We start from the raw sequence: 17,336 nt of genomic DNA, 5'->3' as shown, positions 1-17,336 counted from the left end.
AATCTAGTTTTCTGCATTATCCCAATTATCAGTTTACAGCAACTTGATAGATCGATCGCAATTGCACATTCTCCACATTCATTGCCAGTTTAATTTTACCATATCTTTCAACGTCTGCAAATTCTCGTCTCTGTACAATCAAAATGCCAAATTAAATAACAGATCAACTCTGCATTTTCTCTATCAGCTGCTATTTTTTGCTCCCCTTAATTGCATCATCTCTCATTTCAATTAAATTCGGTGCTTGTAGCTTCTGCTGATTAGCTGAATGCACAAATATCTCCATTTCCATCAGCTTATCTAGCTCTACTATTTTCTAATCTCCAACGTCATTAACTTCTTTATTTTTAAGAATATCCACATTTCCCACGAATCCTCGTTGATCTGAAAGGAAAATTCATCATGTTCTCTGTGTATCAGCATACCTTGTTCTCTGTTTCTGTCAAATAACCAATTCTTCAGCAGTATTTCATACATCACATTCCCAGCTTCCCTGCATTAAATACAATCACAATTCTCTATATCCTCAAGTCCTGCAATGCTGATCTCTGTTGCCAGCAAAATGCCAGTTTGAATCAATTGATCAACTTCTTGCATATTCGATATCTGCAGGTTTCTCAGATTTCTCATTCTTCATATTTGTAAAATCTCCCATTTCCATGACGGATAATGCTTGTAGCTTCTCCTCCTTCTCTGAAAGTAGAACTTCTACATTTCCATCAGCAATTCTATCTCTACTAATTTCTAATTACCAAGTGCGTGAACACTTTTATTTCGAACAACATTCACATTTTCAGCTACTCCTCATTTTCATTTACCTACAATTCCTGTACTTTTCATATTCTTACCAAATCTAGTTTTCTGCATTATCCCAATTATCAGTTTACAGCAACTTGATAGATTGAGCTCAATTGCACATTCTCCACATTCATTGCCAGTTTAATTTTACCATATCTTTCAACGTCTGCAAATCCTCGTCTCTGTACCATCAAAATGCCAAATTCAAATAACTGATCAACTCTGCATTTTCTCTATCTGCAGTATTTTTTGCTGCCCTTAATTGCAACATCTCTCATTTCAATTAAATTCCTTGCTTGTAGCTTCTGCTGATTAGCTGAATGTACAAATATCTCCATTTCCATCAGATTATCTAGCTCAACTATTTTCTAATCTCCAACGGCATTAACTTCTTTATTTTTAAGAATATCCACATTTCCCACGAATCCTCGTTGATCTGAAAGGAAAATTCATCATGTTCTCTGTGTATCAGCGTGCCTTGTTCTCTGTTTGTGTCAAATAACCAATTCTTCAGCAGTATTTCATACATCACATTCCCAGCTTCGCCGCATTAAATACAATCACAATTCTCTATATCCCTCAAGTCCTGCAATGCTGATTCTCTTTGCCAGCAAAATGCCAGTTTGAAACAATTGATCAACTTCTTGCATATTCAATATCTGCAGGTTTCTCAGATTTCTCATTCTTCATATTTGTAAAATCTCCCATTTCCATGAAGGTTAATGCTTGTAGCTTCTCCTCCTTCTCTGAAAGTAGAACTTCTACATTTCCATCAGCAATTCTATCTCTACTAATTTCTAATTACCAAGTGCGTGAACACTTTTATTTCGAACAACATTCACATTTTCAGCTACTCCTCATTTTCATTTACCTACAATTCCTGTACTTTTCATATTCTTACCAAAACTAGTTTTCTGCATTATCCCAATTATCAGTTTACAGCAACTTGATAGATTGAGTGCAATTGCACATTCTCCACATTCACTGCCAGTTTAATTTTACCATATCTTTCAACATCTGCAAATCCTCGTCTCTGTACCATCAAAATGCCAAATTCAAATAACTGATCAACTCTGCATTTTCTCTATCAGCTGCTATTTTTTGCTCCCCTTAATTGCAACATCTCTCATTTCAATTAAATTCGCTGCTTGTAGCTTCTGCTGATTAGCTGAATGTACAAATATCTCCATTTCCATCAGCTTATCTAGCTCAACTATTTTCTAATCTCCAACGGCATTAACTTCTTTATTTTTAAGAATATCCACATTTCCCACGAATCCTCGTTGATCTGAAAGGAAAATTCATCATGTTCTCTGTGTATCAGCATACCTTGTTCTCTGTTTCTGTCAAATAACCAATTCTTCAGCAGTATTTCATACATCACATTCCCAGCTTCGCCGCATTAAATACAATCACAATTCTCTATATACCTCAAGTCCTGCAATGCTGATTCTGTTTGCCAGCAAAATGCCAGTTTGAAACAATTGATCAACTTCTTGCATATTCAATATCTGCAGGTTTCTCAGATTTCTCATTCTTCATATTTGTAAAATCTCCCATTTCCATGAAGGTTAATGCTTGTAGCTTCTCCTCCTTCTCTGAAAGTTGGAACTTCTACATTTCCATCAGCAATTCCATCTCTACTAATTTCTAATTACCAAGTGCGTGAACACTTTTATTTCGAACAACATTCGCATTTTAAGCTACTCCTCATTTTCATTTACCTATTATTCCTGTACTTTTCATATTCTTTCCAAATTTAGTTTTCTGCATTATCCCAATTATCAGTTTACAGCAACTTGATAGATTGAGCTCAATTGCACATTCTCCACATTCATTGCCAGTTTAATTTTACCATATCTTTCAACGTCTGCAAATTCTCGTCTCTGTACCATCAAAATGCCAAATTCAAATAACTGATCAACTCTGCATTTTCTCTATCAGCTGCTATTTGTTGCTCCCCTTAATTGCATCATCTCTCATTTCAATTAAATTCGGTGCTTGTAGCTTCTGCTGATTAGCTGAATGCACAAATATCTCCATTTCCATCAGCTTATCTAGCTCTACTATTTTCTAATCTCCAACGTCATTAACTTCTTTATTTTTAAGAATATCCACATTTCCCACGAATCCTCGTTGATCTGAAAGGAAAATTCATCATGTTCTCTGTGTATCAGCATACCTTGTTCTCTGTTTCAGTCAAATTACCAATTCTTCAGCAGTATTTCATACATCACATTCCCAGCTTCACGCAATTAAATACAATCACAATTCTCTATATACCTCAAGTCCTGCAATGTTGATTCTGTTTGCCAGCAAAATGCCAGTTTGAAACAATTGATCAACTTCTTGCATATTCAATATCTGCAGGTTTCTCAGATTTCTCATTCTTCATATTTGTAAAATCTCCCATTTCCATGAAGGTTAATGCTTGTAGCTTCTCCTCCTTTCCTGAAAGTTGGAACTTCTACATTTCCATCAGCTATTCTATCTCTACTATTTTCTAATTACCAAGTGCCTGAACACTTTTATTTCGAACAACATTCACATTTTCAGTTACTCCTCATTTTCATTTACCTACAATTCCTGTACTTTTCATATTCTTTCCAAATTTAGTTTTCTGCATTATCCCAATTATCAGTTTACAGCAACTTGATAGATTGAGCTCAATTGCACATTCTCCACATTCATTGCCAGTTTAATTTTACCATATCTTTCAACATCTGCAAATTCTCGTCTGTGTACCATCAAAATGCCAAATTCAAATAACTGTTCAACTCTGCATTTTCTCTATCAGCTGCTATTTGTTGCTCCCCTTAATTGCATCATCTCTCATTTCAATTAAATTCGGTGCTTGTAGCTTCTGCTGATTAGCTGAATGCACAAATATCTCCATTTCCATCAGCTTATCTAGCTCTACTATTTTCTAATCTCCAACGTCATTAACTTCTTTATTTTTAAGAATATCCACATTTCCCACGAATCCTCGTTGATCTGAAAGGAAAATTCATCATGTTCTCTGTGTATCAGCATACCTTGTTCTCTGTTTCTGTCAAATTAACAATTCTTCAGCAGTATTTCATACATCACATTCGCAGCTTCACTGAATTAAATACAATCACAATTCTCTATATCCCTCAAGTCCTGCAATGCTGATTCTCTTTGCCAGCAAAATGCCAGTTTGAAACAATTGATCAACTTCTTGCATATTCAATATCTGCAGGTTTCTCAGATTTCTCATTCTTCATATTTGTAAAATCTCCCATTTCCATGAAGGTTAATGCTTGTCGCTTCTCCTCCTTTCCTGAAAGTCGGAACTTCTACATTTCCATCTGCAATTCTATCTCTACTATTTTCTCATTACCAAGTGCGTGAACACTTTTATTTCGAACAACATTCACATTTTCAGTTACTCCTCATTTTCATTTACCTACAATTCCTGTACTTTTCATATTCTTTCCAAATTTAGTTTTCTGCATTATCCCAATTATCAGTTTACAGCAACTTGATAGATTGAGCTCAATTGCACATTCTCCACATTCATTGCCAGTTTAATTTTACCATATCTTTCAACGTCTGCAAACCCTCGTCTCTGTACCATCAATATGCCAAATTGAAATAACTGATCAACACTGCATTTTCTCTATATGCAGTTATTTTTTGCTCCCCTTAATTGCAACATGTCTCATTTCAATTAAATTCGCTGCTTGTAGCTTCTGCTGATTAGCTGAATGTATAAATATCTCCATTTCCATCAGCTTATCTAGCTCAACTATTTTCTAATCTCCAACGGCATTAACTTCTTTATTTTTAAGAATATCCACATTTCCCACGAATCCTCGTTGATCTGAAAGGAAAATTCATCATGTTCTCTGTGTATCAGCGTGCCTTGTTCTCTGTTTGTGTCAAATAACCAATTCTTCAGCAGTATTTCATACATCACATTCCCAGCTTCGCCGCATTAAATACAATCACAATTCTCTATATCCCTCAAGTCCTGCAATGCTGATTCTCTTTGCCAGCAAAATGCCAGTTTGAAACAATTGATCAACTTCTTGCATATTCGATATCTGCAGGTTTCTCAGACTTCTCATTCTTCATATTTGTAAAATCGCCCATTTCCATGAAGGTTAATGCTTGTAGCTTCTCCTCCTTCTCTGAAAGTTGAAACTTCTACATTTCCATCAGCAATTCTATCTCTACTAATTTCTAATATACAAGTGCGTGGACACTTTTATTTCGAACAACATTCACATTTTCAGCTACTCCTCAATTTCATTTACCTACAATTCCTGTACTTTTCATATTCTTACCAAATCTAGTTTTCTGCATTATCCCAATTATCAGTTTACAGCAACTTGATAGATTGAGCGCAATTGCACATTCTCCACATTCACTGCCAGTTTAATTTTACCATATCTTTCAACGTCTGCAAATTCTCGTCTCTGTACCATCAAAATGCCAAATTCAAATAACTGATCAACTCTGCATTTTCTCTATCAGCTGCTATTTGTTGCTCCCCTTAATTGCATCATCTCTCATTTCAATTAAATTCGGTGCTTGTAGCTTCTGCTGATTAGCTGAATGCACAAATATCTCCATTTCCATCAGCTTATCTAGCTCTACTATTTTCTAATCTCCAACGTCATTAACTTCTTTATTTTTAAGAATATCCACATTTCCCACGAATCTTCGTTGATCTGAAAGGAAAATTCATCATGTTCTCTGTGTATCAGCATACCTTGTTCTCTGTTTCTGTCAAATAACCAATTCTTCAGCAGTATTTCATACATCACATTCCCAGCTTCCCTGCATTAAATACAATCACAATTCTCTATATACCTCAAGTCCTGCAATGCTGATTCTGTTTGCCAGCAAAATGCCAGTTTGAAACAATTGTTCAACTTCTGCATATTCAATATCTGCAGGTTTCTCAGATTTCTCATTCTTCATATTTGTAAAATCTCCCATTTCCATGAAGGTTAATGCTTGTAGCTTCTCCTCCTTTCCTGAAAGTTGGATCTTCTACATTTCCATCAGCAATTCTATCTCTACTATTTTCTAATTACCAAGTGCGTGAACACTTTTATTTCGAACAACATTCACATTTTCAGTTACTCCTCATTTTCATTTACCTACAATTCCTGTACTTTTCATATTCTTTCCAAATTTAGTTTTCTGCATTATCCCAATTATCAGTTTACAGCAACTTGATAGATTGAGCTCAATTGCACATTCTCCACATTCATTGCCAGTTTAATTTTACCATATCTTTCAACGTCTGCAAATTCTCGTCTCTGTACCATCAAAATGCCAAATTCAAATAACTGATCAACTCTGCATTTTCTCTATCAGCTGCTATTTGTTGCTCCCCTTAATTGCATCATCTCTCATTTCAATTAAATTCGGTGCTTGTAGCTTCTGCTGATTAGCTGAATGCACAAATATCTCCATTTCCATCAGCTTATCTAGCTCTACTATTTTCTAATCTCCAACGTCATTAACTTCTTTATTTTTAAGAATATCCACATTTCCCACGAATCCTCGTTGATCTGAAAGGAAAATTCATCATGTTCTCTGTGTATCAGCATACCTTGTTCTCTGTTTCTGTCAAATTACCAATTCTTCAGCAGTATTTCATACATCACATTCCCAGCTTCACGGAATTAAATACAATCACAATTCTCTATATCCCTCAAGTCCTGCGATGCTGATTCTGTTTGCCAGCAAAATGCCAGTTTGAAACAATTGTTCAACTTCTGCATATTCAATATCTGCAGGTTTCTCAGATTTCTCATTCTTCATATTTGTAAAATCTCCCATTTCCATGAAGGTTAATGCTTGTAGCTTCTCCTCCTTTCCTGAAAGTTGGATCTTCTACATTTCCATCAGCAATTCTATTTCTACTATTTTCTAATTACCAAGTGCGTGAACACTTTTATTTCGAACAACATTCACATTTTCAGTTACTCCTCATTTTCATTTACCTACAATTCCTGTACTTTTCATATTCTTTCCAAATTTAGTTTTCTGCATTATCCCAATTATCAGTTTACAGCAACTTGATAGATTGAGCTCAATTGCACATTCTCCACATTCATTGCCAGTTTAATTTTACCATATCTTTCAACGTCTGCAAATCCTCGTCTCTGTACCATCAAAATGCCAAATTGAAATAACTGATCAACTCTGCATTTTCTCTATATGCAGTTATTTTTTGCTCCCCTTAATTGCATCATCTCTCATTTCAATTAAATTCGGTGCTTGTAGCTTCTGCTGATTAGCTGAATGCACAAATATCTCCATTTCCATCAGCTTATCTAGCTCTACTATTTTCTAATCTCCAACGGCATTAACTTCTTTATTTTTAAGAATATCCACATTTCCCACGAATCCTCGTTGATCTGAAAGGAAAATTCATCATGTTCTCTGTGTATCAGCGTACCTTGTTCTCTGTTTCTGTCAAATAACCAATTCTTCAGCAATATTTCATACATCACATTCGCAGCTTCGCCGCATTAAATACAGTCAGAGTTCTCTATATCCTTCAAGTCCTGCAATGCTGATTCTCTTTGCCAGCAAAATGCCAGTTTGAAACAATTGATCAACTTCTTGCATATTCAATATCTGCAGGTTTCTCAGATTTCTCATTCTTCATATTTGTAAAATCTCCCATTTCCATGAAGGTTAATGCTTGTAGCTTCTACTTCTTCTCTGAAAGTTGAAACTTCTACATTTCCATCAGCAATTCTATCTCTACTAATTTCTAAATACAAAGTGCGTGAACACTTTTATTTCGAACAACATTCACATTTTCAGCTACTCCTCATTTTCATTTACCTACAATTCCTGTACTTTTCATATTCTTTCCAAATTTAGTTTTCTGCATTATCCCAATTATCAGTTTACAGCAACTTGATAGATTGAGCTCAATTGCACATTCTCCACATTCATTGCCAGTTTAATTTTACCATATCTTTCAACGTCTGCAAATTCTCGTCTCTGTACCATCAAAATGCCAAATTCAAATAACTGATCAACTCTGCATTTTCTCTATCAGCTGCTATTTGTTGCTCCCCTTAATTGCATCATCTCTCATTTCAATTAAATTCGGTGCTTGTAGCTTCTGCTGATTAGCTGAATGCACAAATATCTCCATTTCCATCAGCTTATCTAGCTCTACTATTTTCTAATCTCCAACGTCATTAACTTCTTTATTTTTAAGAATATCCACATTTCCCACGAATCTTCGTTGATCTGAAAGGAAAATTCATCATGTTCTCTGTGTATCAGCATACCTTGTTCTCTGTTTCTGTCAAATAACCAATTCTTCAGCAGTATTTCATACATCACATTCCCAGCTTCCCTGCATTAAATACAATCACAATTCTCTATATACCTCAAGTCCTGCAATGCTGATTCTGTTTGCCAGCAAAATGCCAGTTTGAAACAATTGATCAACTTCTTGCATATTCAATATCTGCAGGTTTCTCAGATTTCTCATTCTTCATATTTGTAAAATCTCCCATTTCCATGAAGGTTAATGCTTGTAGCTTCTCCTCCTTCTCTGAAAGTTGGAACTTCTACATTTCCATCAGCAATTCTATCTCTACTAATTTCTAATTACCAAGTGCGTGAACACTTTTATTTCGAACAACATTCACATTTTCAGCTACTCCTCATTTTCATTTACCTACAATTCCTGTACTTTTCATATTCTTTCCAAATTTAGTTTTCTGCATTATCCCAATTATCAGTTTACAGCAACTTGATAGATTGAGCTCAATTGCACATTCTCCACATTCATTGCCAGTTTAATTTTACCATATCTTTCAACGTCTGCAAATTCTCGTCTCTGTACCATCAAAATGCCAAATTCAAATAACTGTTCAACTCTGCATTTTCTCTATCAGCTGCTATTTCTTGCTCCCCTTAATTGCATCATCTCTCATTTCAATTAAATTCGGTGCTTGTAGCTTCTGCTGATTAGCTGAATACGCAAATATCTCCATTTCCATCAGCTTATCTAGCTCTACTATTTTCTAATCTCCAACGTCATTAACTTCTTTATTTTTAAGAATATCCACATTTCCCACGAATCCTCGTTGATCTGAAAGGAAAATTCATCATGTTCTCTGTGTATCAGCATACCTTGTTCTCTGTTTCTGTCAAATTACCAATTCTTCAGCAGTATTTCATACATCACATTCCCAGCTTCCCTGCATTAAATAAAATCACAATTCTCTATATCCCTCAAGTCCTGCAATGCTGATTCTGTTTGCCAGCAAAATGCCAGTTTGAAACAATTGTTCAACTTCTGCATATTCAATATCTGCAGGTTTCTCAGATTTCTCATTCTTCATATTTGTAAAATCTCCCATTTCCATGAAGGTTAATGCTTGTAGCTTCTCCTCCTTCTCTGAAAGTCGGAACTTCTACATTTCCATCTGCAATTCTATCTCTACTATTTTCTAATTACCAAGTGCGTGAACACTTTTATTTCGAACAACATTCACATTTTCAGTTACTCCTCATTTTCATTTACCTACAATTCCTGTACTTTTCATATTCTTTCCAAATTTAGTTTTCTGCATTATCCCAATTATCAGTTTACAGCAACTTGATAGATTGAGCTCAATTGCACATTCTCCACATTCACTGCCAGTTTAATTTTACCATATCTTTCAACGTCTGCAAATCCTCGTCTCTGTACCATCAATATGCCAAATTGAAATAATTGATAAACTCTGCATTTTCTCTATATGCATTTATTTTTTGCTCCCCTTAATTGCAACATCTCTCATTTCAATTAAATTCGCTGCTTGTAGCTTCTGCTGATTAGCTGAATGTACAAATATCTCCATTTCCATCAGCTTATCTAGCTCTACTATTTTCTAATCTCTTACGGCATTAACTTCTTTATTTTTAAGAATATCCACATTTCCCACGAATCCTCGTTGATGTGAAAGGAAAATTCATCATGTTCTCTGTGTATCAGCGTGCCTTGTTCTCTGTTTCTGTCAAATAACCAATTCTTCAGCAGTATTTCATACATCACATTCCCAGCTTCGCCGCATTAAATACAATCACAATTCTCTATATCCCTCAAGTCCTGCAATGCTGATTCTCTTTGCCAGCAAAATGCCAGTTTGAAACAATTGATCAACTTCTTGCATATTCGATATCTGCAGGTTTCTCAGACTTCTCATTCTTCATATTTGTAAAATCGCCCATTTCCATGAAGGTTAATGCTTGTAGCTTCTCCTCCTTCTCTGAAAGTTGAAACTTCTACATTTCCATCAGCAATTCTATCTCTACTAATTTCTAATATACAAGTGCGTAGACACTTTTATTTCGAACAACATTCACATTTTCAGCTACTCCTCATTTTCATTTACCTACAATTCCTGTACTTTTCATATTCTTTCCAAATTTAGTTTTCTGCATTATCCCAATTATCAGTTTACAGCAACTTGATAGATTGAGCTCAATTGCACATTCTCCACATTCATTGCCAGTTTAATTTTACCATATCTTTCAACGTCTGCAAATTCTCGTCTCTGTACCATCAAAATGCCAAATTCAAATAACTGATCAACTCTGCATTTTCTCTATCAGCTGCTATTTGTTGCTCCCCTTAATTGCATCATCTCTCATTTCAATTAAATTCGGTGCTTGTAGCTTCTGCTGATTAGCTGAATGCACAAATATCTCCATTTCCATCAGCTTATCTAGCTCTACTATTTTCTAATCTCCAACGTCATTAACTTCTTTATTTTTAAGAATATCCACATTTCCCACGAATCCTCGTTGATCTGAAAGGAAAATTCATCATGTTCTCTGTGTATCAGCATACCTTGTTCTCTGTTTCTGTCAAATAACCAATTCTTCAGCAGTATTTCATACATCACATTCCCAGCTTCCCTGCATTAAATACAATCACAATTCTCTATATACCTCAAGTCCTGCAATGCTGATTCTGTTTGCCAGCAAAATGCCAGTTTGAAACAATTGTTCAACTTCTGCATATTCAATATCTGCAGGTTTCTCAGATTTCTCATTCTTCATATTTGTAAAATCTCCCATTTCCATGAAGGTTAATGCTTGTAGCTTCTCCTCCTTTCCTGAAAGTTGGAACTTCTACATTTCCATCAGCAATTCTATCTCTACTATTTTCTAATTACCAAGTGCGTGAACACTTTTATTTCGAACAACATTCACATTTTCAGTTACTCCTCATTTTCATTTACCTACAATTCCTGTACTTTTCATATTCTTTCCAAATTTAGTTTTCTGCATTATCCCAATTATCAGTTTACAGCAACTTGATAGATTGAGCTCAATTGCACATTCTCCACATTCATTGCCAGTTTAATTTTACCATATCTTTCAACGTCTGCAAATTCTCGTCTCTGTACCATCAAAATGCCAAATTGAAATAACTGATCAACTCTGCATTTTCTCTATATGCAGGTATTTTTTGCTCCCCTGAATTGCAACATCTCTCATTTCAATTAAATTCGGTGCTTGTAGATTCTGCTGATTAGCTGAATGTACAAATATCTCCATTTCCATCAGCTTATTTAGCTCTACTATTTTCTAATCTCCAACGGCATTAACTTCTTTATTTTTAAGAATATCCACATTTCCCACGAATCCTCGTTGATCTGAAAGGAAAATTCATCATGTTCTCTGTGTATCAGCATACCTTGTTCTCTGTTTCTGTCAAATAACCAATTCTTCAGCAGTATTTCATACATCACATTCCCAGCTTCGCCGCATTAAATACAATCACAATTCTCTATATCCCTCAAGTCCTGCAATGCTGATTCTCTTTGCCAGCAAAATGCCAGTTTGAAACAATTGATCAACTTCTTGCATATTCGATATCTGCATGTTTCTCAGACTTCTCATTCTTCATATTTGTAAAATCGCCCATTTCCATGAAGGTTAATGCTTGTCGCTTCTCCTCCTTTCCTGAAAGTCGGAACTTCTACATTTCCATCTGCAATTCTATCTCTACTATTTTCTCATTACCAAGTGCGTGAACACTTTTATTTCGAACAACATTCACATTTTCAGTTACTCCTCATTTTCATTTACCTACAATTCCTGTACTTTTCATATTCTTTCCAAATTTAGTTTTCTGCATTATCCCAATTATCAGTTTACAGCAACTTGATAGATTGAGCTCAATTGCACATTCTCCACATTCATTGCCAGTTTAATTTTACCATATCTTTCAACGTCTGCAAATTCTCGTCTCTGTACCATCAAAATGCCAAATTGAAATAACTGATCAACTCTGCATTTTCTCTATCAGCTGCTATTTGTTGCTCCCCTTAATTGCATCATCTCTCATTTCAATTAAATTCGTTGCTTGTATCTTCTGCTGATTAGCTGAATGCACAAATATCTCCATTTCCATCAGCTTATCTAGCTCTACTATTTTCTAATCTCCAACGTCATTAACTTCTTTATTTTTAAGAATATCCACATTTCCCACGAATCTTCGTTGATCTGAAAGGAAAATTCATCATGTTCTCTGTGTATCAGCATACCTTGTTCTCTGTTTCTGTCAAATAACCAATTCTTCAGCAGTATTTCATACATCACATTCCCAGCTTCGCCGCATTAAATACAATCACAATTCTCTATATCCCTCAAGTCCTGCAATGCTGATTCTCTTTGCCAGCAAAATGCCAGTTTGAAACAATTGATCAACTTCTTGCATATTCGATATCTGCAGGTTTCTCAGATTTCTCATTCTTCATATTTGTAAAATCTCCCATTTCCATGAAGGTTAATGCTTGTAGCTTCTCCTCCTTCTCTGAAAGTTGGACTTCTACATTTCCATCAGCAATTCCATCTCTACTAATTTCTAATTACCAAGTGCGTGAACACTTTTATTTCGAACAACATTCGCATTTTAAGCTACTCCTCATTTTCATTTACCTATTATTCCTCTACTTTTCATATTCTTTCCAAATTTAGTTTTCTGCATTATCCCAATTATCAGTTTACAGCAACTTGATAGATTGAGCTCAATTGCACATTCTCCACATTCATTGCCAGTTTAATTTTACCATATCTTTCAACGTCTGCAAATTCTCGTCTCTGTACCATCAAAATGCCAAATTCAAATAACTGATCAACTCTGCATTTTCTCTATCAGCTGCTATTTGTTGCTCCCCTTAATTGCATCATCTCTCATTTCAATTAAATTCGGTGCTTGTAGCTTCTGCTGATTAGCTGAATGCACAAATATCTCCATTTCCATCAGCTTATCTAGCTCTGCTATTTTCTAATCACCAACGTCATTAACTTCTTTATTTTTAAGAATATCCACATTTCCCACGAATCCTCGTTGATCTGAAAGGAAACTTCATCATGTTCTCTGTGTATCAGCATACCTTGTTCTCTGTTTCTGTCAAATAACCAATTCTTCAGCAGTATTTCATACATCACATTCCCAGCTTCCCTGCATTAAATACAATCACAATTCTCTATATACCTCAAGACCTGCAATGCTGATTCTGTTTGCCAGCAAAATGCCAGTTTGAAACAATTGTTCAACTTCTGCATATTCAATATCTGCAGGTTTCTCAGATTTCTCATTCTTCATATTTGTAAAATCTCCCATTTCCATGAAGGTTAATGCTTGTAGCTTCTCCTCCTTTCCTGAAAGTTGGAACTTCTACATTTCCATCAGCAATTCTATCTCTACTATTTTCTAATTACCAAGTGCCTGAACACTTTTATTTCGAACAACATTCACATTTTCAGTTACTCCTCATTTTCATTTACCTACAATTCCTGTACTTTTCATATTCTTTCCAAATTTAGTTTTCTGCATTATCCCAATTATCAGTTTACAGCAACTTGATAGATTGAGCTCAATTGCACATTCTCCACATTCATTGCCAGTTTAATTTTACCATATCTTTCAATGTCTGCAAATTCTCGTCTCTGTACCATCAAAATGCCAAATTAAAATAACTGATCAACTCTGCATTTTCTCTATCAGCTGCTATTTTTTGCTCCCCTTAATTGCATCATCTCTCATTTCAATTAAATTCGGTGCTTGTAGCTTCTGCTGATTAGCTGAATGCACAAATATCTCCATTTCCATCAGCTTATCTAGCTCTACTATTTTCTAATCTCCAACGTCATTAACTTCTTTATTTTTAAGAATATCAACGTTTCCCATGAATCCTCGTTGATCTGAAAGGAAAATTCATCATGTTCTCTGTGTATCAGCATACCTTGTTCTCTGTTTCTGTCAAATAACCAATTCTTCAGCAGTATTTCATACATCACATTCCCAGCTTCCCTGCATTAAATACAATCACAATTCTCTATATACATCAAGTCCTGCAATGCTGATTCTGTTTGCCAGCAAAATGCCAGTTTGAAACAATTGTTCAACTTCTTGCATATTCAATATCTGCAGGTTTCTCAGACTTCTCATTCTTCATATTTGTAAAATCTCCCATTTCCATGAAGGTTAATGCTTGTAGCTTCTCCTCCTTCTCTGAAAGTTGAACTTCTACATTTCCATCAGCAATTCTATCTCTACTATTTTCTAATTACCAAGTGCGTGAACACTTTTATTTCGAACAACATTCACATTTTCAGTTACTCCTCATTTTCATTTACCTACAATTCCTGTACTTTTCATATTCTTTCCAAATTTAGTTTTCTGCATTATCCCAATTATCAGTTTACAGCAACTTGATAGATTGAGCTCAATTGCACATTCTCCACATTCATTGCCAGTTTAATTTTACCATATCTTTCAACGTCTGCAAATCCTCGTCTCTGTACCATCAAAATGCCAAATTGAAATAACTGATCAACTCTGCATTTTCTCTATATGCAGTTATTTTTTGCTCCCCTTAATTGCAACATCTCTCATTTCAATTAAATTCGCTGCTTGTAGCTTCTGCTGATTAGCTGAATGTACAAATATCTCCATTTCCATCAGCTTATCTAGCTCAACTATTTTCTAATCTCCAACGGCATTAACTTCTTTATTTTTAAGAATATCCACATTTCCCACGAATCCTCGTTGATCTGAAAGGAAAATTCATCATGTTCTCTGTGTATCAGCGTGCCTTGTTCTCTGTTTGTGTCAAATAACCAATTCTTCAGCAGTATTTCATACATCACATTCCCAGCTTCGCCGCATTAAATACAATCACAATTCTCTATATCCCTCAAGTCCTGCAATGCTGATTCTCTTTGCCAGCAAAATGCCAGTTTGAAACAATTGATCAACTTCTTGCATATTCGATATCTGCAGGTTTCTCAGACTTCTCATTCTTCATATTTGTAAAATCGCCCATTTCCATGAAGGTTAATGCTTGTAGCTTCTCCTCCTTCTCTGAAAGTTGAAACTTCTACATTTCCATCAGCAATTCTATCTCTACTAATTTCTAATATACAAGTGCGTGGACACTTTTATTTCGAACAACATTCACATTTTCAGCTACTCCTCATTTTCATTTACCTACAATTCCTGTACTTTTCATATTCTTACCAAATCTAGTTTTCTGCATTATCCCAATTATCAGTTTACAGCAACTTGATAGATTGAGCTCAATTGCACATTCTCCACATTCATTGCCAGTTTAATTTTACCATATCTTTCAACGTCTGCAAATTCTCGTCTCTGTACCATCAAAATGCCAAATTCAAATAACTGATCAACTCTGCATTTTCTCTATCAGCTGCTATTTGTTGCTCCCCTTAATTGCATCATCTCTCATTTCAATTAAATTCGGTGCTTGTAGCTTCTGCTGATTAGCTGAATGCACAAATATCTCCATTTCCATCAGCTTATCTAGCTCTACTATTTTCTAATCTCCAACGTCATTAACTTCTTTATTTTTAAGAATATCCACATTTCCCACGAATCCTCGTTGATCTGAAAGGAAAATTCATCATGTTCTCTGTGTATCAGCATACCTTGTTCTCTGTTTCTGTCAAATAACCAATTCTTCAGCAGTATTTCATACATCACATTCCCAGCTTCCCTGAATTAAATACAATCACAATTCTCTATATACCTCAAGTCCTGCAATGCTGATTCTGTTTGCCAGCAAAATGCCAGTTTGAAACAATTGTTCAACTTCTGCATATTCAATATCTGCAGGTTTCTCAGATTTCTCATTCTTCATATTTGTAAAATCTCCCATTTCCATCAAGGTTAATGCTTGTAGCTTCTCCTCCTTTCCTGAAAGTTGGAACTTCTACATTTCCATCAGCTATTCTATCTCTACTATTTTCTAATTACCAAGTGCGTGAACACTTTTATTTCGAACAACATTCACATTTTCAGTTACTCCTCATTTTCATTTACCTACAATTCCTGTACTTTTCATATTCTTTCCAAATTTAGTTTTCTGCATTATCCCAATTATCAGTTTACAGCAACTTGATAGATTGAGCTCAATTGCACATTCTCCACATTCATTGCCAGTTTAATTTTACCATATCTTTCAACGTCTGCAAATTCTCGTCTGTGTACCATCAAAATGCCAAATTCAAATAACTGATCAACTCTGCATTTTCTCTATCAGCTGCTATTTGTTGCTCCCCTTAATTGCATCATCTCTCATTTCAATTAAATTCGGTGCTTGTAGCTTCTGCTGATTAGCTGAATGCACAAATATCTCCATTTCCATCAGCTTATCTAGCTCTACTATTTTCTAATCTCCAACGTCATTAACTTCTTTATTTTTAAGAATATCCACATTTCCCACGAATCCTCGTTGATCTGAAAGGAAAATTCATCATGTTCTCTGTGTATCAGCATACCTTGTTCTCTGTTTCTGTCAAATTACCAATTCTTCAGCAGTATTTCATACATCACATTCCCAGCTTCCCTGCATTAAATACAATCACAATTCTCTATATCCCTCAAGTCCTGCGATGCTGATTCTGTTTGCCAGCAAAATGCCAGTTTGAAACAATTGTTCAACTTCTGCATATTCAATATCTGCAGGTTTCTCAGATTTCTCATTCTTCATATTTGTAAAATCTCCCATTTCCATGAAGGTTAATGCTTGTCGCTTCTCCTCCTTTCCTGAAAGTCGGAACTTCTACATTTCCATCTGCAATTCTATCTCTACTATTTTCTCATTACCAAGTGCGTGAACACTTTTATTTCGAACAACATTCACATTTTCAGTTACTCCTCATTTTCATTTACCTACAATTCCTGTACTTTTCATATTCTTTCCAAATTTAGTTTTCTGCATTATCCCAATTATCAGTTTACAGCAACTTGATAGATTGAGCTCAATTGCACATTCTCCACATTCATTGCCAGTTTAATTTTACCATATCTTTCAACGTCTGCAAATCCTCGTCTCTGTACCATCAATATGCCAAATTGAAATAACTGATCAACACTGCATTTTCTCTATATGCAGTTATTTTTTGCTCCCCTTAATTGCAACATGTCTCATTTCAATTAAATTCGCTGCTTGTAGCTTCTGCTGATTAGCTGAATGTATAAATATCTCCATTTC

The sequence above is a fragment of the Carcharodon carcharias genome, chromosome 16, assembly GCF_017639515.1.
Source record: "Carcharodon carcharias isolate sCarCar2 chromosome 16, sCarCar2.pri, whole genome shotgun sequence".
Classification (NCBI taxonomy): domain Eukaryota; kingdom Metazoa; phylum Chordata; class Chondrichthyes; order Lamniformes; family Lamnidae; genus Carcharodon; species Carcharodon carcharias.
Note: the sequence above shows the minus strand (reverse complement) of the source record.